The 23,794-nt window shown below is 42.8% G+C and overlaps 3 long non-coding RNA genes across 4 annotated transcripts in view; 1 reads left to right on the top strand and 2 right to left on the bottom strand.

Moving 5' to 3' along the window:
• Positions 1-23,794, top strand: part of LOC122157210 — a 139,376-nt gene that overhangs the window by 107,740 nt on the left and 7,842 nt on the right. The gene's annotated exons all lie outside the window — the stretch shown is intronic.
• Positions 6,331-10,220, bottom strand: LOC122157209. The gene is made up of 2 exons (XR_006167798.1): positions 9,979-10,220; positions 6,331-9,440 (listed from the first exon to the last, which is right to left on the bottom strand). It is a non-coding gene; the product is annotated as an uncharacterized LOC122157209 (long non-coding RNA).
• LOC122157206 lies at positions 10,301-23,068 on the bottom strand. 2 transcript variants are annotated; one of them, XR_006167794.1, is made up of 7 exons: positions 22,545-23,068; positions 20,743-21,023; positions 17,014-20,144; positions 16,852-16,897; positions 14,489-14,693; positions 11,772-11,936; positions 10,301-11,046 (listed from the first exon to the last, which is right to left on the bottom strand). It is a non-coding gene; the product is annotated as an uncharacterized LOC122157206 (long non-coding RNA). The 2 variants fall into 2 exon arrangements; XR_006167793.1 differs by lacking the exon at positions 22,545-23,068 and adding an exon at positions 21,105-22,181.

Here is a 23,794-nt window from a genome sequence, read left to right on the forward strand (position 1 = left end):
AGATCCATTAGTATAGTAGATTGTGATTTACATGTCAGAAGTTCCTCTCAAACACCGACTTTTCTGTCAAATACACCAACTTTGCACTTCAAACTCTTCTTTCTTGTCCAAGATTCTCCCAGCCAGTATGTTTAGCTTTAGCCCAATAATACATTTTAATTCCACTATTTGCTGTCTTTTCCCATTATACCAGCTGTGGGTCTGTACTCTTTTTTTCTCTCCCCAGATGAATTTAATTCAGCTGCTGTAGCAGAACAAATGCTGGATTTAGGTAAAATAACAGAGTTCAAATTCATTTATGCTGATATTTTTGTTTAGATCCAAGCGGGGACAGCTGAAGACCACAGTTAACCCACAAAACTTGGATTTTCTTTTTTAATATTAATCATTTATTATAATGATGCCTAAAAATTAACCAAAAATGAAGTTTCATTCACCAGACACTGTACAGAATTAATCTTTGTTCTTTGTCATCTGAATAATCTTTGGCACTTTTCCTCCTACATCTTCTGTTCCCAATGACCTATAAAACCCATGTAATAATTGTCAGTTGTTTCTTCTTACACTGTGAATGGGATGCAGGTCTCACCCACAGTCATGAAACGCCTCCTTTCTCTCTCTTTCAATCATTCATAAAACCCCAAAAATCTCACAATCAAATGTTCTTGCAAGATTACTCACACAAAACCACACCAGGAACACAGGCTCCTCCTACTGCTTGTCGTGCTGATCCTGAATTAATCTGTGCAAGTTCACATCTGGGGATTTGAATTCAAACTCCTTCCATAGAAATTCAAAGAGGATCAGATCTGAGGGTCTGGTTTTGCACAACTTTTAATCCTAACAATTTTGACCAAATCCGAGGCTCTGCTACAGAACTGTGCAGTTTTAAGTAGGGCACTACTAACACATTCTAAGCTGAAAATAGGAAGCTGAGAGTGACATATGCAGCTGCCACATTCATTAGTAAAACATATTTTATTAAGTAAGCATTGCAAGAACATAACTTTTCTCTCAGTCTGCTTCTACATTGTTACGTCTTCCAGTTTCAGTGGAGTTATACCCAGTTCACCCTGGCACAAGTAGAGAAGGATTCCACGTTCAACACTGGAAATAGCATGTTCATATACAGAGAGCAGAGTTCTACAGCTGGGGAGGAATAACTGCGTGCATCAGTACAGCTTAGGGGCTGACCTGCTCCCAGGCAGCTCTGCGGAGAAGGACCTGGGTGTCCTGGTGGACAGCGGGTTGGCCATGGGCCAGCAGTGTGCCTTTGTAGCCAAGAAGGCCTGTGGTATCCTGGGGTGCATTAAAAAGGACAAGGGGCAGTGGGCACAAACTGGAACATTCGAAGTTCCATATGAACATGGGGAAAAACTTTTGACTTCGAGGGTGACTGAGCACTGGAACTGACTCAGAGAGGCTGTGGAGTCTCCTCTGGAGATTTTCAAGACCCACCTGGATGCTTTCCTGCAACCTAATCTGGGGAAGCTGCTTTAGCAGAGGGTTGGTCTTGATGATCTCCGGAGGTCCTTTCCAACTCCTGCTATTCTGTGATTCTGTGATACAGGCAGCATTCGTTCCCTTTTGCTCTCTGTTCTTTGAAAAGAAGATTCCCAACTTTTACCTTTAAGTAATTCATTGCCTCAGTCATCCCCAGTGAGGATTGGGTTTGTTGGTTTTTTTGTTTGTTTGTTTTTCATTGCTGAGTAAATTTTCTGTTTACTGTCACTGAGCAGCCTGTTTTTGTAGAGCATGCTTTACTAGGAAAAGAGTTGGGATTCTCATCAGAGCTTTTCAGCTTTGCCTTTATTGACTCCACATCTTACAGGCAGCAAAAGCAAAATCATTTGCCACATCCACGTCAACAGATATACATAAAGACAGTAGTGTAAATCCAGTCGCAAACGAAGGTCTTTTTCCAGCCTGAGTTCGCATCTGTTCGGCTACATCTCAGACGAATGCAGCTCCCTTGGCCACAGATCCCAAGTGCCGTGGGCCCCGCCTCCAGCACAGGCTGCACTGCTGCGGGCGGCCACCAGAGGGCGCTGCCGTCGTCCCAATGGCCGTGCCGCGGGTCCGAGCACCCCCCGCGCGGCAAGGCTCCCCGGGCACCCCCCGCCGGGAGCCGTGCCGCTCTAGCCCCTGCCCAGTCCGCAGCCGCGCCCCGTGGGGTTAGAGGCAGCCGAAGCAGGTATTCTGCCCACCGCCCCCAGCTGCCATGAAGAAACGTGCAAATCTAATTGTGCTGAACGGAAACGTACATCTTCATCGCCGATTATAATGCGGAAGAAGATTACTACATGTTTGGCACGTAATGGCCAACGTTGAAATGTGATGACACGCTAGTATGATGTACATCTCCATTAGGAATGATAAATCAAAGGTTATTCATTTCTGCTTGATTTATTCCTGGGAAACGCTGCCCAGGGAAATCTCGACTTCCGTCCCCAAATCAAACGGGGTGCCGCCCGCGCCCTCTGCTGGCCGCACTTGGGAACTGCCGCCCCGCGGCGCCTTCCCCAGGTGTTACTTCTGTGCAGAACGTAAGCGTTTGTTTTTTTCTCGTTATCCCGTCTACCAACATCGCAGTCTGTGATATTTGAAGTAATATAATTCATTGTCTTTTCTTGTATTTTATCCTCGGTTTCAGAAGTAGACTGGATAATACTTAATCCTGTGAAATCTCTCTTCAAAACCAGAGGCTTTAATCTTGCTGGTAATCTTTTTCTAGGAATACAGCAGAAAACTGCACAATGTCTGCACAGTTTATTACTGAGCACAGAGGAAAGGATTTGTATTTTCTGAGTTAGATGAGAGATGCAACCTCGTGGGTATATGTGAGCAGAATCTAGACCACGTGAGAAGTATTACTGGGACTGCATTTAAATTTTTGGCTTACTTGATGGTTTCTCCTAAGCAGCTTCCTATAGTTGTCTGCAATTAATAGCTGCAAAGAGAAAAGCTAAACAGGAGATGAGAGGAAGACAGTGCCTGGTCTTCTGCTAGCTAGCATTCTCTGTGCCCCCAGCCCTGTGCCCACCTTGCTTCCTGACGCTGGGCGCAGCATACCGTGCTATCTGTCACACGACTGCGTGGCAGCATCGACTCTGACCTCTGTTACATACAGGTAAAGCCTCAATTTTTCAGCTGCTCATACAACCCCACACTCAGCTCCTACATCATCCAGCTCTTAAGGTGCATCTTCTTCCACTCTCCCTCGCAGCTAAAATCCTTGCCTAAGTTCTCATTATTTAAAAGCTAAGTTGCTGCAACATCCTTTTCTCTGGCCCCGACACAAGCCCTAATCATACTGAATGCTGCTGCAGCTTCAAAGATCATTTTCCTAGCCTGTCACTTTGAACGTGTCACCCCTCTCCTGGCATCCCTGTACCACCTCCCCCTCCCCTATCTCGCATCAACATAAGCTGCCTATCTTCATTCTCAAGGCCTCCTGGGACCCCACCTATCATCTCTCATTGTCAGGAGGCGCAAACAAGGAACAGAGCAGCTCCAGTAACTGCCCTGCCTGCTGAGCAGGCTTTCAGCTCTGCTGTGCTCTGTCCTTATGTACCTTTTTAGAGTGGGATATGGGTCAGCAGGACTGGTCAGGAGCAAACTAAGAGACCGCTGTTAAACACAGCCCAGAATGCTGGCAGCTGTAACATTTAAACACTGCTGGCACCTTGAAATGTACCCTCTCCTTTTGTCCAGTGTTGCCATCCTCCTGCATTCTCATCCTCATTTTCTCCTCTGTGGCCTCTCTTATACTGAGAGGTATGCTGTGCAAACACTCTTGGATTTGTTCTGGTAGCTCTCCAGAATGTCCTTAAAGCCCTCCTTTGCTGTGACATCTACAAAAGCTTTGACAACCTTTATGCTGCTGGTAAGGTAGTGCTGCTGTCAGCTGCACTGAGCATTCTCATTTCCTTTATTCGCCATCTGTCTTTTTGTATTCGTCTGTGGTCTTCCCTCCTCTATTTAGTTTGTAATCGCTTTGGGACAGGGCCATCATTCTGTTCAGTGTTCACACAGTGCTTCAGACAATATTTGTGGTTAGGGTTCCTGCGTGGTCTAATAACACCGACAATAAATAAAAACAGTAACGGGCTGTGGCAGGTGCTCTCTTTTTGCATAGATCTCATTGATCTCAGGCTGTGGGCAGAGCACACCGCATGGATGTGGACTGTATCTTGTGGGTATCCGAGCAAAGGGCAAAACAGAAGAGCAGCGCCGCGTGTTCCGCTCTAAACGCCGGCCAAAATGCCGTTAATCAAAGTCCCTTTCTGTGCTTTGGATTTTTGTTTTGTCAGGCAGCGTACAGCAGATCCTTTTAGCTTCATATTGTTTTCTTTGAGAAAAGGGCAGGGCAGGGGGAAGAAGGCTGAAGTTTATGGGCTTTTGTTTCTTCAAGAAAAATACAACAGGAGAGCTATAAACAGCAGGAGGAATTTAAGGAAGCGAAGACATTAGAAGATCTTTAGACCTCTCCTTTTGCTCTTCATACACGGTAGAAAACTACTTTAAAAACCTAATCTTCAGCTATTTTGGTAGCCAGTAGTAAACGGAGACATTGTCTTAGTTTCCTAACCTATAAATGGAGGTCTTTTAAAGAGGTAAGTTAAACCTCTTGCTTTAACTGACACAGGTGCTTTAACCCTTTAACTCTTTTTAAAGTCCTTTACAGACAGACAGAAATGTGTCATGAATTGTTTTTGTTATGGCTTGAATTCAGTTTTATTAGCAAAACGGGTTTAAATCTTCTTCCATTCTGCAATCTGCTCTGACCAACATGTAGCCGTGCTCAGTGCCTGCTGGGGAGAGGAGAGGGTACGACTTGGCTGCGTTGCAGAACGCTCCGAAGGGACTCCGTGTGGCTCTGAATTGCAGAGTTGTCCACAGAGAGCTCTCTTTAGACTGATATAGCTCATAAAGTGAGCAATCTTTGGGATCAGCTCAGAGTCCAAATTACAGAAAAGTGACTTAAAGTGCCTTAGTGATACCAGTACAACACTGCACCTCTGTGGTTCAGGGTACCAGCCAAGAATGGACAGAAAAGGATCACTGGAAGTAATAAAGCAGAGTGCAGTGTTACAAATTCTGCATCAAAGTACTGCATGAACAGGACAAGTATCAAGTGGGATATATAGTAGGATGCTCCAAAAGTAATGCCTTCTATTTATTTCCATGTAAACCGAAACAGATATAAAGGGCACAATAACACAGTTTGATAGAACAAATTCTCAGCTACAAAACACTAGTTTTCAATACAGTCACAACCATTAGCTGTGTATTTTTGCTGGTGATGTACAAGAGCCTGCATACCACGCTTGTACAAATCTGCACTAGTGGAGGTGACCCACTGTTGCTGTCACCACAGCTGAAATGCACCACCCAACACCTCACTGTGCTCACATTCACTGTTTGGTCTCCAGAAACGTTCAGCAAGCATTAATAAATGTCAGTGGGTGCCATTTTTTCCTGTAGGGAGGAGTTAAATTACAGTTCATGCACATATCCATATCAAACACCATTCTGTCAGAGTGCCCCTCAGCTGCCATCTATTTCACAGCAACAAAATGTAGCAGAATACTGGCAAGAAGGTTCAACCTCAACTTCATGGACCAGTGTCGTAAAATAGGAGGGATTACTTTCGGAGCAGCCTTCATAGAAACAGTATAAAAACCACAGAAGGTTTTAGTGGCAATAACGCCCTGCATTTTATTTAGTGCCTTGTAATCGGAGAGCTCCTGAAACACTTTCAGAGTAGTGATTAAGGAAATGGAGACATTCCACTGGGTTACAGAGGTAATTAATGATTAGAGATTATTAATGAAAGACAAAAAGAGCCCTGAAGGAAGACCACATCACTGAGCATAACGGAAACCAGGATGAGGAATGGAATGGACAGGATGATGTAGTAGATATCTGTAACACAAGATACAGGAATGTAGTCAGAACATTTAGCCCCAATTTATATATGTGAGAAACACGCAGCTTCCTCAGAAGGAATTTGAATACTTTTTCCTGTCTATCAGCCTGACCTCATCTTTAAGCTAACCCTGTATCAGTAGCTTGGATTCTTTTCTCTCCTGTCACTAATAGTCAGACCTGGGCAGGACCTGACAACTCAATAGCAAGTTGGCATTCCTGTAGATGTCACGGGCTGTCCCACAGTAACATTCAATTCAGGAAATATGGAGCGATATTTGTTACGTGCTTTGGAAAGTTGGTTGGTTGTCTTTTTGGCAGCACTTAGTACATCAGTTCTAGAAGTGGAAGAAAACAGAAAGTGTGGCAGTTAAGAATGAGACTGAACAAGCACAAGGATCTTATAGCTAGATGGTAGACCAGGAGCCAAAGTGAAGGCATTTATTTATTGTCTCAATCAAATGGAAACCTTAGCTTTTTCTTTTTCCTGTTATTAATCTTCTGACATAGAAAACATTTACACTCCCTGTGGAACTCCTCCAAGTCAATCCATTCCTGTAAGGAAACCCAACCTTTAGTACTTTGTAATAAATAAAACATTGGGAATAAAGATGTACAGCAACACATTATAACGAATATTACCAAAAAGAATGCACAGATCTGTTCAGTAATACCTCTGGAAAATTCTTCTACTGATGTATCTAAGCACTTAAGAATTAACAATTGAGCGTCTCACAATTACTAATGGATGTTAGGCTCTCATGACTCAAAAGGCAGAAAAGTATATTGCCCTTTTACAGATTTGGAACTGAATGGTCAGTAGCTTGTCCAGGGCCATACATACATCTTTTGGTGGGAGCAGGAATTGGAGTCAGGATTTCTGTATCCCATCCCGGTACCTGAAGCCAACTTTTCATTCATTGAGAAATGTATATGGCATCATTTAGGAAAGGATGGTGATTTACATAATGTTCTTTGGCATTTTTAATATCCCAGGTTTTTGTAGGCTTGACTGGGAAATAATGGAGAGTTGGGAATTAGCTGAGCCTTTAAAAGGAGCTGCTCTCTAGTCTGCTAGGTGTTTGCCATAACCTTAGGAGCTGCACACAGCCCTGTTACAACCTGTGTATATGCAGCCTACCCCACAATTAAAAGGTTCAGGAAAGGTTCAGAAACGTGCTTTGCAGTGCATTTAAAGGCAGCTTGCTGCATAGAGCGTGGTTGGGAAAATCCTCAACAAGCAAAGTGATTAAAAAAAAAACCAACAATCAAATGCAGAAAGCCTCCCTCTGGCCAAGCTCTACAATAGCAGACAGCTCATGGTCGGGTCTGCACCCATGTCTAAGTTCTCCAACCTATACATAAGGGAGCTCTTAAGCACTCTAGCCTTAAATGCATAAGCAATCCCATCGCCTGGGGGTGGGGAGCCGGGTGGAATATTCAAGTGCTTTGCTGGGTGCCTTACTGTAGGCAGTTGTATTTCTGAAATCCTGGCCCGCCGGTGTTCTGTACAGCATCCCAGATATTTGGGTCAGAACGCTCCCATGAGGGATGCTTTCTCTCAACTACTGGCAAACCAAGCGAAACAAACCAAAGGGAACGGCCGCATGGCACCCTGCCCCCCACCAGCCTTTCTTACCCCCAAGGTTAGTTTGGGACCTGCTCTGTTCTGAATGGCTGTTGATACGAAGTCATGCTCTTTTCCTTTTCATGTCACTTGTTTAAAGAGGAATTTTGAAGCGGTTGCTTACCGCAGCAATGCTTGGGAAGAAAAAGAATAGCGAGTGTATTTTCAGAATGCCCTTAGCAGCTTTCTTTTTGTTTTGTTCCTCTCCAAGCCCCTGCTATTCAAGTTCTCCTCAGAGCACTAACAGCTAAATTGTTCTATGCACACAGTTCCCATTAGCAAGAGGAGTCATGCACATCATTCCCATGAACTACTTTAACAGCATTGCTCTATATGACAAGATGTGCCTCAACCAGAGAGGATGCTAGATAAATTTTAACCACACAATAGTCTCATTTTAGCCCATGTTTAAAATAGCAGTGGGATTTTTAAAATGTACCCTCCCACTTTTTGGCATCAGTCATCTTTGTCTTTCTGGTTTAAGAAATTAGATATGCCAGAGCATAACAAATCTGCATTAGAAGCACGGGCTTTGCTGCTTTACAGCAGAGAAAAATGGGGGGGTGGCTGACGTTTGGATTTACCATGCCATAACAATCCACAGACCCTAATTTATCAGCGAGTTCACATCCTTTACTTTTTATTAATTGCATCGAAATTTCCGTCAATTATTCAAACTCTCAGTACTCATAACTCATTTCACATCTCTTGCTCTATACAATCTGAGGTCCGACTGTGCTTAGATTCATATATGGAAAGACAGCATGATTTCTTTACATGGCAGAGACTCCCTTGAAATCTCCCTGCCCCCTGGTAAAGGTTTAGTTTAATAAGAATTAAAGTATGTCTCTGACTAACTCTCACACAGGAAGCGTATCAATTTCATGGGTCAAATGAAGATCAGTCCAAGTGTAATAATAAATATATATGCTCTCATCACATGCATTGACACTGACTACACAGTATAAAGGAAACAGAAATAGTTATGTTGAGTAGGGTGGGAGGAGGTAAAAACAAGTTCTTCTCTAATGTCAGACAATTAGTTTCTGATTTATTTCTCAAAGCACATCAGTGGGTAAACCTTGCAATTTCATCTTAGCTAGAGTAGCTGAGGATGGCATTACAGAGAGCTCATAAAAATTTAAAACCATTTCCTAAGTCTAGGAGACTTTTTTCTCCTCTGTTATCAATGACAGTGAATGCTGGTGTCTAGATGTGGATGCTGTAGTAAAAATAGACCCTCTTTTGGATTAGTTTTGTTAGATTGTGTTTTTTTTTTTTTTAAATTATCATTATTAAATTATTGGACTGCTTGCTCTTCATGGCTAGAAAAAGTGCTTGGCAATTACATGGGTGAACACCATCAATACCAGTAACCAGAAAAACAAGCTAAAAATCCCAGTTTCATAGTAAAAAGGTACAAACTGTGTATCTTAACTAATTCCATGCTCAAAATGGCCATGCAGCTCTGCTCCAGTGCAGGGATATAGCTTTAAGAGCACAACAGCGTTCAAGGTGGAGTGCCCCCCAGCAGCTGAAATTCTCCAGGCAGTCCTGAACATATACTCCGAATTTTGGGCAAGGCAAAAACACAGAAGTTCCCCAAATTGTTGCATATTACCACCATCCGTCATAACAGAGTCTTTGGGGTCAATGTCTTTTCTTCCCCACTTGATGTTATTTTCATATCCTTTTATCACCACCTGGGAGCCTGTGAGAAACTGCACAGCAACAAACCAGTGAGTTTATGCAGCAGAGAGCTGCGGTATGGACAGAAGAGAGATTCCAGGAGGCTTATTAAACCATCACAAAATGATTAAAAATTGGTGACCATCTTTTTTTAATTGGCTCCTGATTGAAGGGTTAATAGGAATTCTAATACCTGTGTTAAAAAAAAAAAAAAAAAAGACATAAAGAAAACAGCGTAACATGAAATAATTCATATTGTCTCTGTGTAAATGAGGCAATAAATGCCTGAAACACGAAGCTCTGTCTGACTTCACAGCAGGGCCTGGTGCTTAATTGAAAGTCCTAACTAGACCCATTTATCAAAGAAATCACTCAGAGGGAAATTTAATTATCACAATTAATCTATATTTTTTTAGAAAGTCTCAGTAAAGCACATTGAAAATTTCTTTGGGAAGAACGCTGTCTCTATTTCCACACCTCCAGCGTGAGCCTGGAGTGCTGCAGATGAGTGCTGCAATCGCACCTGGAGGAGCTGATAGCAAAAAGAGCAAGTCTGTGTGGGTAGCAGGGCAGTGCCCTGCTGCGTGAGCGTGAAAGGCCTGAAGAAGCATGCAGGTCTGTGCCATGGTAAAAACCCCTTCAAGTTTTTAGGACTCCTGGACTTTGGCATGCAGCCGGTGAAGTCAGGACCTTACTCCTCACCTTACAGAGCGTGGAGCTCCAGCACTTACCTTGGATGCAAGGTGCAAGGAACAGGCACTCCTGCAGTAGCTACAGTGGAGGGCAGAAATGGGACAGGGAAAGCAGGGCCATGGATTTTCTTTCGTTTAGTGTGAATTGCAGCCTCACTCCTGATCCTGCTCCCCAGGCTTAAGGGGAGTCTGTTATGCATGCCCAGGTAGCACCATCTTGGAATCATAGAATCACCAATGTTGGAAAAGACCTCCAAGATCATCCAGTCCAACCATCCACCTATCACCAATGCTTGTCCACTAAACCATGTCCCTCAGTACAACATCTGTGTGTTTCTTGGATGCCTCCAGGGACTGTGACTCCCTGGGCAGCCTGTTCTCCTGACCACTCTTTTAAAGGAAGAAGTTTTTCCTGATACCCAGTCTGAAATCCTTCCCTCCTCTTCTTAGGAGTCAGGGAGCATCAGAAATGATGACCCATGTTAACACTTCTGTGCATGCTCTTTTCCACTCTTCTTCAGTGGGAGAAGTTGTAGCTTGCTCTCCCAATATCACTGAAGTTCTTTTCTGCCTTTTCTTCTGTGCTTCCGACATTATTCAGGTTATACCAATCACCATATGGGAAGGAAACAACTCCAGAGCAGGCTGAATTACTGTTTAATTGGGCATCCTGTGAAATAAACATTGTGACTTGGATAAGATTAAGATGTGAGTCACGAGTCGGGTGAATTTTCAAGTGTTGGAGAATGCACTGAGGGAACCAGGGAGGGACAGCAAGGAGAGAGCAGCCAGGAGCGGTGCTGGACATGGCAGCTTGCTTTCCCAAGGCTCAGATGAAAGCTCCAGGGGGCAGGATTGGGCAAAACAAACAATAGTTCCTTTGTTAAGAAGAGTCACATCATCCACCAGATTTTCTTTAGCATTCATTTGCCTGTGCTGTGCCCATCTGTGAACACTCTTTGGCATTGCCCTGGTGTCCAGTCCAGCTTGGTTCTTAGATATTGGCACTTGGGAGCGCTGTAAAGGACCCTGCCAGTAGGACCAACATCTTCTCTGCACCCTGCATTTACATTTGACACTTTGCAGTACTTCTGGACAGCAGTTGTACTGGAAGAAACAAGTGACACACATAGATGTGAGAACTACATTGTAGAACTTCATTAAAATAGGAATGCTAAAAGTATAACTGACCGTCCCCACCAGCCTCACTTGATTTATCTGCATAAACCCGGTGCTGCATTTAGGGACAGAGCTCCTCACTCAGCCACTAAAACACCCCCCTCTCCCCCCCAAAAAGCTTACCTAGGTTCAGATATCCTTGGATTGCTTTCTGCTTTGCCTCCCTCCCTGGCATAGCAGGAGGTGGCTGGGGTGGAAGGCTGTGGTGGAGGGAGGGTTCCCCTGTTCTGCACTGCACCTGAGCTGGGGGAGGTCACAGCTAGCAGCCATCTCCCAGCAGTGGCTGCATACCAGCCTATGACAGTTCCCTGTGCTCTCTGCTCCTCAGGGTATTTATTGTGCCTCAGAAATTGCAAAGGTTGTTGGCTTGCCATTTACCACCAGGTGGCCTAACTATTCCACCGTTCATGAGGAACCAAGCCTCCATTAGAGAACAGCAGCTGGAACTTTTTAAGCTTTGCATATTTTTCTTACCAAGCCTCCACCTTCTCCCCTTCCTCCACATTCAGATGATTAAAAGCGAGCAGGGCTGCTCTTGTTTCTCAATCCAAACCTTTTCTCAAAGGAATTGAGAAGAATGGTGCCTCCAGCCCTAGCCATAGAACCCGAGCTTAACCACCTCAACCTACCGCTTAGTCTGAAAGTACTCTTACCATAACTACACAAATAACTGGCACTTTTCCCTCAGTAGCCAGACATGAATTCATTTCTTTGTTGCCTCAGGTATGTCTCTGGTAGCTGGTTTTGTGACCTCCCAGTTCTGCACCAACCATGTATGCAGGGTTTAGGGCTGTCCACGAAGCAGCACAGAATGGATTCTGTGGGCCAGAGCATTAAACTTGGTAAGAAGGAGTTGATTTTTAAAACTACAGACAGCTGGGAATGTGAGCTGTGCCCCCACTTTGTAGATCCAGGGCAGCCATTTGGGACCTGGCTGAGCTAACAGCTCCTCAGGCGAAAGGGGAGTCGGTATTACAGCTCTCTCATCTCTCTCTGTATAGTCACGGACTGACCTCACATCTTTGGCTGATAGGAGCTGAATTTAATGATCTAAAAGGGGGAAGGAAGATACGTTCAGATGTTTGTCTCGGATTTCTTGGTGAGAGGGGTGGGGAAAGCTCTATCTGGTGTCTCAGCATTGTGAAGTGAGAGTGAACTGCATAGACGCCAGTGGTGTTACACACAAATTCCGGTGGTCAGAGGTCATCAGACGTCTTCTTAGGAAAATGGTTTCAGGAGCAGATGAGTTATTTCAAGTTCTGTAACACTAAGTGCTTAGTTTTGTATTTTCTACCATCTCTGTAATGTCTGAAAGGTTCGGAAGGTACCTTCAGAACAAATCTCAGCGACTGAAACGATGAACTGAGCTGGTTTATTTGGATAAAACATCTATGATTCATTTGTTTACTCATCTCCGTAATGATGCATTTCTGTTTTGATGTGAGTGGGGACAGCGTACAATGATGGCAAGCACAGACATCATGTCAGAGCCCAGCAGTAGAAGCAACTTTCCCAAACGAGGTCAAATGAGCTCTTAAACTGGTGCCTGACAATCCCAAATCAATGGCCATAGTCTCTGAATGTATCATAATACATTTGCAGCACAAGAGATAACTCCATCGGGGAGATTTTCCTAAAGGGATGTGGTGATTGAACTTTCAAAAATACCAGTCATTTGGAGAAAATTTCAAGAGTGTTAAAATTACTTTGGTAAATGGATTTGTTACAAGTAACTAATACGTAGAAATTGGTAGAGGCTTCCAGTTGCATCACAAAAATGTTGTGAAGTAACACTGGCTGTTTCAGCTGCTTTAACCTAGCCTTGGGCACTGAAGAGCCCAATTCTGATCATTTGCAGGATAAGCAATCAAATTCAGGGTAACGAGACCTCAGCCAAGGCATTACTCTGGATTTACACCTCTGCAGATAGAATCAGATGCTATCTGCTAGTCTATGCATCCTCTGAGAATAAAATTAATTTTGAATTCTTGTATCATCTGCTTGCTTGTGCACTTATTTGCTAACTGTCTGACAGAGTGAGCTATTCTGGGTCAGTATGATTTAGGCATCCTTTATTACACAGTTTCCAATTCAGTACATTTTTTAATCAAGTCTAAATTGAAGTCAGGTTCCAGGTACATATAAATATAATATATATTTAGTGCATACATTGAAAATCCCCGACTCTAATTTTGAATGTAACTATAGTAGCATGAAAAAAAAAAAAAAAAAGGTTCTTTATTTTACAGAAGCGTTAAAATATTGCCACTTCTTAAAGGCAAGCTAAGACCTATTTTCATATTTTCAAAATCACATTAGCTAAAAGCTTGTTAAGGAATAAATAGTCCAGAGGATAATTGAGACTTAGCTGGCTTAAGCATTAATGAATCAAAATCAGATGCCAGATCATTAATTAATTCTACAAATTATAATGTTGCTGTTACTGGCAAATACTGTAAGAACTAATACCAAGGAGCAAATTAAACTGCATAGTTTTCCTTCCCGCTGCGTATCTTTTGCCCAAAATAAAAACATTGTGGTTATTTTTGGTCCATTACACATAGTGTCTTTATTTTTAAAACTTGTGGAAGATTCTTAATTTTTAAAAACATTTCCATTTATTTATCATGCTATTTCTAGAATGCGCCTATCAGAGACTATAAGGACATTTCCATCAGTGCTGTAACCCACGGAAAGGGAAATGTAGCAAAAGTGACAGAAAAGTCAATTCAACACTTCCTAAGCCTCACAAAAATTCACACCCCTTCAAATCAGTCTCTTTGGCAAAAGGCAGAATAACAGATGGGTCTTGCAATGTGGCCTGAAGTGCAACCATCTCAGACTCTGTCAAAGCAATGTGGAAAATGGATTAGAGAGGAAGCAGGAGAGGCAAAAGGGAAGGTCCATTGAGCATTTCTAGCCATCTTTTCTGATCCTGCAACAAGGAGACTTTAACATAGTTAGAAAGTGACAAACTTTAGAAACTCTTTTACAGAATGAGGGATCCATGTGGGCAGCTGGCTTTAATGTGTTACCACTGAGGCCAGAGCCTTAGGAGTAGTAAAAGGCTTAACGGTTGCAAAGAGGTATAGCTTGAGATGAAATAATGAGGTGATCTAACTGTACTCTAGTCAGGATAAAACCTTAGGGGCAAAATGACAGGTTTTGGGCCCTTCCCTGAAAGCTCCCAGTATGTGAACTCTGTCTCATGTGCTGGAACTTTCCTTGTTTTCCCCTCATACGCCAGACTCCAGAGTTTTCAGAACTAGAACAAGCAGGTTCTTCTCAAGCACATCCCAGAAAGTTTAAACACACCTGAACACCAATCATAAACCAGTGCAGTGGGGCATTAACATAATAGTTTACTCACCTAAGCATCACCAACTAAGTTGCTCGGTGCAATCTCTTCTAGCTGAGACTGAGTTGTCCTGAAGGATCCAACAAAGCATGTCACATATGGCAGCCATGAGAGCATTGTGCCTGGAAAAGTGAGCTGTGGAAGCACAGCCCATTTATCCTTACTCCAAACATTCAATTTTTTTCCATATTTAATGCACATTCATTCCATTTTCTTCCTGGTTTTAATTGGAAAAAAAAAAAAGGTCCAAGTAGACCTGTTTTTGTAGGAATAATAGTAAGACATTCTGAAACAAAAATGTTCTTGCAATTTCCCAAAACCAAACGCAGCTCATTTTCCAGTTGGAATCAGAGACTTGTGAATCTTGTTAACCTGAGCTACATTTCAGCTGAAGAACAAGTAAGGTGCCACTGTACTTTCATTTTGTCTGTATTAAATTTCATCCCTCACTATCTGCCCACCGTCAATGGCAGACACATCTTCGTTGCCAAAAGAAGCATATAATGTAGATCAGAGACTGCTAGCACCATGCTGATATTCTTTTATGATGGCTTCATATATATGCTGAATAGAGGAATTCTTGGTAATTTGTCATCCTTTGGGATCTCTGAGCTACCGAAAGGTGCTGACCTTTGCCATGCAATAAAAATGAAACTGGCAATAGGCAACCCTGTAGATAATAATGCATTCTAATATATCTACATTATCTACCCCCATGCTGAATTCATGGCTCTTTTCCACGTCTGGAGATGACAGATAATACCAAAGCTGTTTTATTACAACTTCTGGCTTCCTGCCAAAATTAGAGCATCTAAAAATAGATCTGTAATTAGGATCTGCCTCTGAAGTCACTGTCTGGAACATGAGTCCAGAAGCTGCTGACAGCAGCCAACAGTGGGTACCCAGACAGAGCAACAGAACGAGCGTGTAAGGATGGTCCCCCCACGGACTTTCCCAACCTGCAACAATTTGGAGCTCACCAACTTCCTGAGAGAACAGCCCTTAAAGAAACTTTCTTTTATGAATTTGTCCATTTTTTTGTTAAGTCTATATCAAGCCAAAAATATCACCAATATGGGTCACTTCCATTTTTCATCTCTGATCACGCTCTTTCCCACTGGATTGGTGGGAAGGTGACATATTTATTTTTTATGACTCAGAGGTGGAAAGGACTCTCTTTACAGGGCTGGATGGCCAAGTTTGTGGTGAAATAGCTGCTATAATTCTGCTTGGGTTTCCTGTTATCACTAATGATTTGCTAGGGCACTTGAAGCCTGCAATGCAATCCCTTAAAAAGATTTTAAATATATAAACGCATTCAAAAAACTGTCCATTCGCTAGCATGGCTTACATTCCTATTTTCTGACACTACAGCCCTAATTCTTCTGACATTCTGAAATCCGTCCCTGTGGGCAATTAATAATGCCACCATCATCAAGAAGAACGACAGGCCCCAATCGGGAACTTGCACAGAAGTGCCATGAAAGTGGGGAGTGTTCAGCTGCTATAGAAACCTCATCTGCATGAGTCTGTCTTGCTCTTTTGCTTTTGTTTCTATCTTTTGCCATCCATGGAAATTAATTCATTCTATCAATTAATAGAAACCTTGTGCCAAACGACCTCTGCTGGGTAAGGAAGGACAGCTGTAAACAACTTTTTTGTTTTCAATGGGAGTCCAGTGATGGCTGTGGCAGTTGGGGGATAAGGAGGGAAAACAATCTTTCCTCCTTTCAAGTCAGATTTCTGTTGGCAAATAATTTACACTGACTGGCAAATGGTACCAAAATGGATGCATATTTTTGTCTATTTCTTGCTATCTTACTAGCTTTCAGATGCTTTATTGAAATCTTGTGTGTTGAGGTGATTTCTGTCTGTGATTTTATAGAATACGTAAACGCACATTGATGCTTGTCTACAATGATCTTATCACATAGTGCTGCATAATCAACAGACACCTAAAGATCGGATGCTCTGGAAGAAACATAATAGATGAGGCATGATTTTAAACAAGAATAATTATGCCAATATAATGCCTCATACAGACTTACTTATTTCCATGTAAATGTGTGGTTTTTGTCTTGAGTTGTGTAACCTTGGATGGTATTATCCTGGAATGAAAACAACTGTATGTCAATTAAATTAAGTTCCTATAACAAAGTTATCTGTAGCAGTACGAAAGGCAAAACTTTCTCAGTAGCCAAGCTGGCACTTGGCTCTGAGGCTGTATCTCCCATCTTTCATGGAGATGCTGCAGTCTACCATACCGATGAATTTGCCACAGCCCTGACACTTCATATGGTTCTCGTTTTATACCCGAATGCCCCTAATCTGTTCCCACCAGACCATGTATATATTACAAGTTCACTGGCACACACCTTCATTGGGCTGGGGAGCACTCCTCACACTCCGCTGTCATTTATCCTGAGGGATGACAGAAAAAGAAAGTGAAAGGCGGTACAATATACTCAAAGAGCTTTATTAGATGAACAGTTTGTGGAATACTGTAAATCACAGCAGAAGCATGATGCTTTGCTCACCTGATTTTATGAAGGCTTCCTAGAAAGCGTGACATGATGGGGAGATCTCAGCATCCAGAAGTTAATGGGAAGCATTTTGGTGTTGCAACAAGGGCAAGATTTCTGTCTGTCGGTGATCCTGTTCCAATCCTTCCTCCTCTCCTGCTCTCAAACAGGAGACAAAGAACTGTACCGCTGCTATTTCAGCTGTTGTTTCAAAGGAAGAAGATTGACTTAATTCCCTATCACCAGGTCAGTTAATTGGTTGCTGGTCATAAAGGATAACAGTTTTTATTGTTCAATTTAGACATAGAATAAAATAGTTTGAATTGTCTTAGAACGTGACCTGTCTCCTGGACGAAGAAGCATAAAGGCTTCTTTTAATGGGAAGTCATGGCTTGAGTCACAACTGGAGAAATCCTAGCACCTAAAATCACTGAAATAGAACTTCTCTGTGTAGCCAAATGCAAAACCTGTTCTGTCTGTTGTAAGAATTGTGAGCAATGTTAAGTGCATTTTACCCACGTCAGTTTTTGGAACAGAGGTTAAGCTCCTAGTTAGAGATTGTTAAAACAGGGCCGGGTAAAACTCAGAAATAGATACTGCTAATTAGTTGTGGCTAAGAGCAAAGGCTGTCTTTAGGATCTACCATTTCTTCAGGATGCCACAGAACTTTATTGCTTCAGCAGGCACTGTAACCACCATATACCAAAAATGCATCTTTATTAAGGGGCATTCAGGTATAATAAAATGTTTTGGCATCTTTATTAAACATTTCCTGGGGAAATATCAGACCTGGTTACAGAAATTAAGTAGGTGGTGAGTCTTCCCATGCTGGCACAGGATACCTACCTCGTCAGCAGTTGGCTATTTGATCTTATGAATACACCCAAGCCTCCTAAATTTCATCACCTGACATTCTGGAAGGCAAAGCAGTTTTGTAGCACCAATCTGCTGGTCACCTGACTGTGGGGGTATGCATGTACTGACTAATGGACCCAAAAGAGGCAAAGTGGTGGAACAGAAAGCCGTGGAAGGGAATGCTTGTTTGCTTTCAGAAGTTTTCAGAAACTGCAATTATTGGCAGAGGCTCAGAAAATGCATGACCAGCCAAGAGATGCAATGATTCTGCAGATTCAGCACTTTTTCAAAGTATCTTCTTTTCAGAAGTTTTTCTGCAGCAACTTCAACAGATTCATTTTTTAACAGTTGGTGGAGCTGATGGGATGAAGCCTATCTAGCTTTTCCCTTGTTGATGGCCAGCTTTTTTCACAGTGAAGACATTATAGTGGCATCAGCATAATGTTTTTTTGTGTTTGGTTGGTTGGTCCTTATAACCTATCCAACCTTTTCAGGTTAGGAAAAATTTCTTCTCCAAAAAAAGTGGTCAGGTGCTGGAACAGGTTGCCCAGGAGGTGGTGAAGTTACAGTCCCTGGAGGTGCTCAGGAAACATGTACATGTGGTATTTAGGGACATGGTTTAATGGGGGAATAGTGGTGGCAGGTGGGCAGTTGTACTGGATGATCTTGGAGGTCTCTTCCAACCTTAATGATTCTCTGATTCTATTGAATCAGCAAAACTAACCTCATCCAGCTCCAGTATAAAACACACTTATTCCAGTACACAATATCTTCTGAGGATTAACGTATGTTGTCTGGAAATAGGTTTAATTTTATGGATAAGAGCCATTGGGGGGCATGAACTTCCCTCCAGGTGCTGTGCCTATGTTAGATACCGCAGCCATCTACAGACCACTGTCTGGCATGGATTAGATTCTAGACTGAAGAAGCCTGGCTCCATCTTTCTGTTCCTTACCCATCCAAGCTGTTACCATACGAGCAGCAGCCTGAGCTTCTCCATCTTGTTACTTGATGAAGCCCTTGGCAAAGTGGTGCATTTGGACATGCACTGTTAGACCTGGATTACTCAGCTCCCTCTGTAAGTTGCAGGTGTGTGTCTGCACCTTCAGTGTGTCGAAGCAACTCAAATAGCTCTGCTGTTCAGCCCAGCTGAACTGATCTACCTTTTCTCATCCGGTCCTTTAACCAGCCCCTCTTTCATCTGCATTTAGTATTTTGAATTTTTATCCAGTCTGCTTTCATTTACTGTTAAAAATGCATCTCTGGTATCAGGCACATCATTTTTAAGCCTCCATCGTGCCAAGAGAGTTAGCAAAACATCAGTTTTTCACTTCAGTTCCCAACCCATATGTTTTCAAGTAGCACCAGGGAAACATTTTTTAAAGGACAGACTCCAGAGATGTCTTCTAATATCATCAGCAATGATAATCAAAAGCTGCTTCTGTAGAAGCCTGCGGGATTATCAGTCTCTCAAAAGGAAATTCAGCAGCTTTTCTTGCAGTAACATTTATTCTCCACTCTTCCACCTCTAGCTATCATTCACCTCGAGGTGGTGACACTCGGGACAACTCCATTTCCATATGTGCTACCTATTTACATGTCAGGAGGGATCCCTAATCTGGGGCCGCAGCCCCTCCTGACTTCTCGAGGGAAATGTAACTCAAATGCTAATAGCAGCTTATCATAGTTGATAAGATTATTCAAGTTATGCCTCATTTGCAGTTGCAAGACACACCTCAGAGGAAGTTGTTTTTTTTCTTCTCAAATTCAGACATAATTTCAACTATTCATGACATCTGTGCTAGGTCTGAGACTCCTCCACAAAGAAATACCTTCCATTTTTCAAGCTATTTTGTCTAACTCTGCTCAGGCCCAGAACTAATGCAGCATGTTGGCGGTATGCTGGATGTTTAGGAATATCCACCTAGCAGTCCTCCCTCCTGCACATCTTCCTTCTGGTGACCTCTTTGTTACAGAGGGTAACATCAGCAGAGCACAGAGAGGCAGGGGTGACAGGAAAGTGGATCTTCTGAAGAAAATTCATCCAAACATTTTCCAGAATTGCTTTATCACCAGCAATCTCATTGTTTACCATTATTCCATTCCTCAGACATCTTCAGACTTTCCAGCCCCACTGGGAGCAGCTTAATATCACCTGGGCTGGGGGGAAAATGGAGCTGCAGAGCCCAGCAGTGCCCCACTGGTGCCTGCCACAGGATGCCGGGTCCTTGCCTTGTGCCTGCCTCTTCTGGGATGAGCTCCCGAGCAAAAGTTACTGGCCATGGGAAATCCTGTAAGGATGAGAATATGACAAAAAGAGCAATAAACGACCCTGTAAGGCCTGCTGGCTGCCCTTCCTTTCCTCGAGTGGCTGGAAGACCAGCCTGCAGTTGCCTTTAGCACCCTGAAGAGAGCATGGGCAATGCCTGGGGCTGGTGCTGGTTAAGGCAGGAGAGCAGGATCTGATTGCAGCCCTGGACTGGGCACACATGTGGAACTGGAACAGGAGAAATTGAAATGGAAATGAAGTGCCCTGGCAATAAATTTCCCAGCAGCCTAATTTTCCCAGCGATGACACCCTGGGCAGAGCCTGTGTGGCCCAGAAAGGAGCGGGTTTTAAATTTTCTAAAACTCCCTAATCCGCTTTATCAGCCGCCTCTCCCAAAACTGCCGCTGCTCCCTGAGAGATTTAAAGCTGCTGTGGCTCCTCCAAGGCCTTTTCCTGATTATGATGTTTATTCTCATCCAGTCAAGACAGAGCAACATTAGCATGTGATTTACCGTGCATGGTCAATTGCAGATACCAGCACTCAACATCTGAAATTCAAGCAGCAGCTTCTCGCAGTAAACTGGTCAGGATCAATCCTGAGGTAAGAAGGACGGCCCTACCTCTTTAGAAGGCAGTGGGGGTTCATATTCGAGGTCTGTCAGTCTTATCCTGCTGAGTACAATGCTCTGCATCGCTCCTAGAAATCAGTGCGGGCAATGACAGCAGCATGGTATTAATACGTGCCCTGGTGCTGGCTTTAATTCCATTCTTTTGTTTAGATTATTTTTTTTTTTTTTGCTTGCAACCATCCGCTTTTCCTCTCAGGTTTCAAGTCTTTGTATATATCTGTCAAGCAGGCGGTGCATTCAGGACAGGTTTTCATGCCACGGCATTCTTTTACCTAATGAAAACAAGTGAATAAAACATAAGAGAAGTTCCTTTAAATTAAAAATAGAGAAACAAAACTGAAGAAAGCCAATACCTGAAGGAGAACATGTATTTTCCCAGAAAAAATGCCTGCTGAATGGATGAATCTTTATATATTTCTTCTAATTTAAGAATATGCTTATGATCGTACCCTAATTAAATAAGGAGAAAGGACCATGCATGGCAGCAGACAAATACATGCATGCATGAAGAGTCAAAAAAATCCAGGTAAACTTCTGAAAGCAAGACACATCCATGTAGTGTAGCGACTTTCCAAAACTGAAATTTTCTCCCAAGGGCTCCCAGTTTGTATTATTAATGCCATTTTTCTTAGCCTGCATTTTCATTTCCATTTGAGTGGGGAAGAAAACAAAGGCAAAAACTCCAGGAAGTTGGAAAGGACTGTGCCGTCTCTCAGCCATGAGCATCAGATGCTTTCAAGCAGACTCCAAAGGTCAGCATGAGCAGTGCTCCTGGTGCAGCCCCATGCCACAGGACTCGGGGCTGATATGCAGCTAAGCTGGGGCCTCTGGTCCCATTTTGCAGCAGCTGGGGGGATTTAAGCCCTGGTGAGGCTGCCTGCTAGGAGCTGATGTACGGCAAAGACTTGTGGGGAGCGGGGCTGTGATGATCACTGCAGTTGGTCCTTCTGCAGGTTGTGCAGATCTTCTGATGCCATATCCTAAATGTTTGTCACCAACTGGCTGTCCCTCTTCTCTGTTTAACATGAACATCCTGTAATTGGAGTGTTGAAATGCTCGCTGCCATCCCCAAGGAGGAGGATACACAGGAGGATCCAGAAGAAATCCATCTTTGCTGTAATGCATGTGTGCAGCTCAGGCCAGATAGGGCTGTTCAGATGTTTTATTCCTCCTTTTCATCTCCTTTGTGGAGGCTCAAGTGATACCAGAACACAGAGACTTCCTTTCAGGGCTTCAAAGATGTGCCAGGTGCACTATGCAGGCAGGCTTTTTTGATGCTTTGCCGAAATTTCCTCCATATCATGTTGTATGGAAGCCTGGGGGCTGCTTTGGTTGGCTCTGAGAGGGACACAAAGAACCCATAAGCAGGCGGTTGCTATGATGCTGCTAACTTGTTCTTCAAGCAATTTTCATGGCACTGGACAGTAATTGCCACTGACTGTAAGTCATATGGCCTCTGGCATTTCCCTGCTGTTTGAAGATCTATTGATGAGATCTGTGGTACCCAAAGGCCCTGGGCTTTTTTGCCCCCAAGCTGCTGCTAGTGATGGTTGGGATCCCTAAAGGTGCAACAGAGAACAGAAAAAGCTATCTATGCTAGCTGTCAGAAGAGAGAGAGCCAGGTCTGCCCATCACAGCTTCATCAACTCAGGTATCATCTTGATATTGATGTTCCCCCAGCACTCCTCAGTTTCTGGGTGCATGCCCACCTGCCCTGTTCATTTGCCTTGCCAGTTGTCCCAGTGAATGGAAAGTAGAGCTTTGTCACCTTCCTGCCTTTCCTAAAAAGGTACCTGTAGGTATGGCTGTCCACAAGGCAGGCTTCCTGCTCCTCCCGTGGAGAATGCCATCTACTCACTGATGAGCAGCAGGAGATTTTAATGCTGTTTTGTTCCCTTCCCTAGAAAGATCTGAAAGTGAATACATCACACATCTGTCCCACTGCTAAAGCTATCGATCAAACGCGTAAAGATTGGATGCTTGCAGAGATCTGGAGGGCTCTGCATCTGTTTTCTAGGATCACACTTCCTTTCTTCTCAAATGCGAGATTTGCAATTCTTATCTGGGAACCCGTTTTAGTATTTAGTATTATTGGAGTTAAGATTAACACCTGGAATAACAGTTAGTATTGACCTCTTCCCTGTAGTTGTTCTGATCGGGCCTTTAAAAATTGGTTAACATCCTCTCATCACTGGCTATATGGGATTTCCTGCATCTATTTATATAAATCTGACTTTTATGTACAGAGAGAAAGCTCCGGAATTAATCACAGTTGGGGTGATATTCTGGACCTACCTGAAAAAAATACAGGAGTCATTTGTAGTCAGAAATGCAAGTTAAGATCAGAATATATATATATATATAATATATATAAATATTATAATATATTATAATTATATATATATATATTATATAATTATAATTATAATATATAATATTATAAATTATAATATATAATATATATTATAATATAATTATATTATTGTATATATATATATATATATTTAATACTAAAAAATAACTAAATGAGATTTCCTGCAGACCTGAACAGACCATTCCCAAATGCACATTTCAGTAGAGAACAGGCAGAGTGGATGGCCTAGGCAGTTGGGAGTATTTTACATCTTCTGTTCATCTACTCACTTTTTTGCAACATTGCCCAGAAAATCTTAGAATTCATGTGCTGGGATCCAATAGTAGCTTAGGAAAGAATACTAGATAAAAAAAAGTACTTCCCTGGAAAGCAAGATTTAAAAAATAGATCCCATAAAAGTGATTCTCTGTAGATGTTGCAGAACATATTAAACTAGCGGTGTCTAGGTTAAAAATATATCATTGATAGAAACCCTTCCTTGCAACTTTGACCAGGACTAGTTGTCCATTTGTATTTACCTGATGCTGGTAGCCAGTGTGAAGCATGACCCCAGCCTGCCTGAAATTCTAATAACAGCCTGGAAGATCAGCTGACAAAATAACAAAAGGCAGGAGAACAGCATGAGGCCTTCTCATATTTCCCTTGCACCTCGCTGTAAGTCCCCACTCT

The sequence above is a fragment of the Centrocercus urophasianus genome, unplaced genomic scaffold (assembly GCF_019232065.1).
Source record: "Centrocercus urophasianus isolate 14NV4802_14NV808 unplaced genomic scaffold, USGS_Curo_1.0 seq_13, whole genome shotgun sequence".
Taxonomy (NCBI): domain Eukaryota; kingdom Metazoa; phylum Chordata; class Aves; order Galliformes; family Phasianidae; genus Centrocercus; species Centrocercus urophasianus.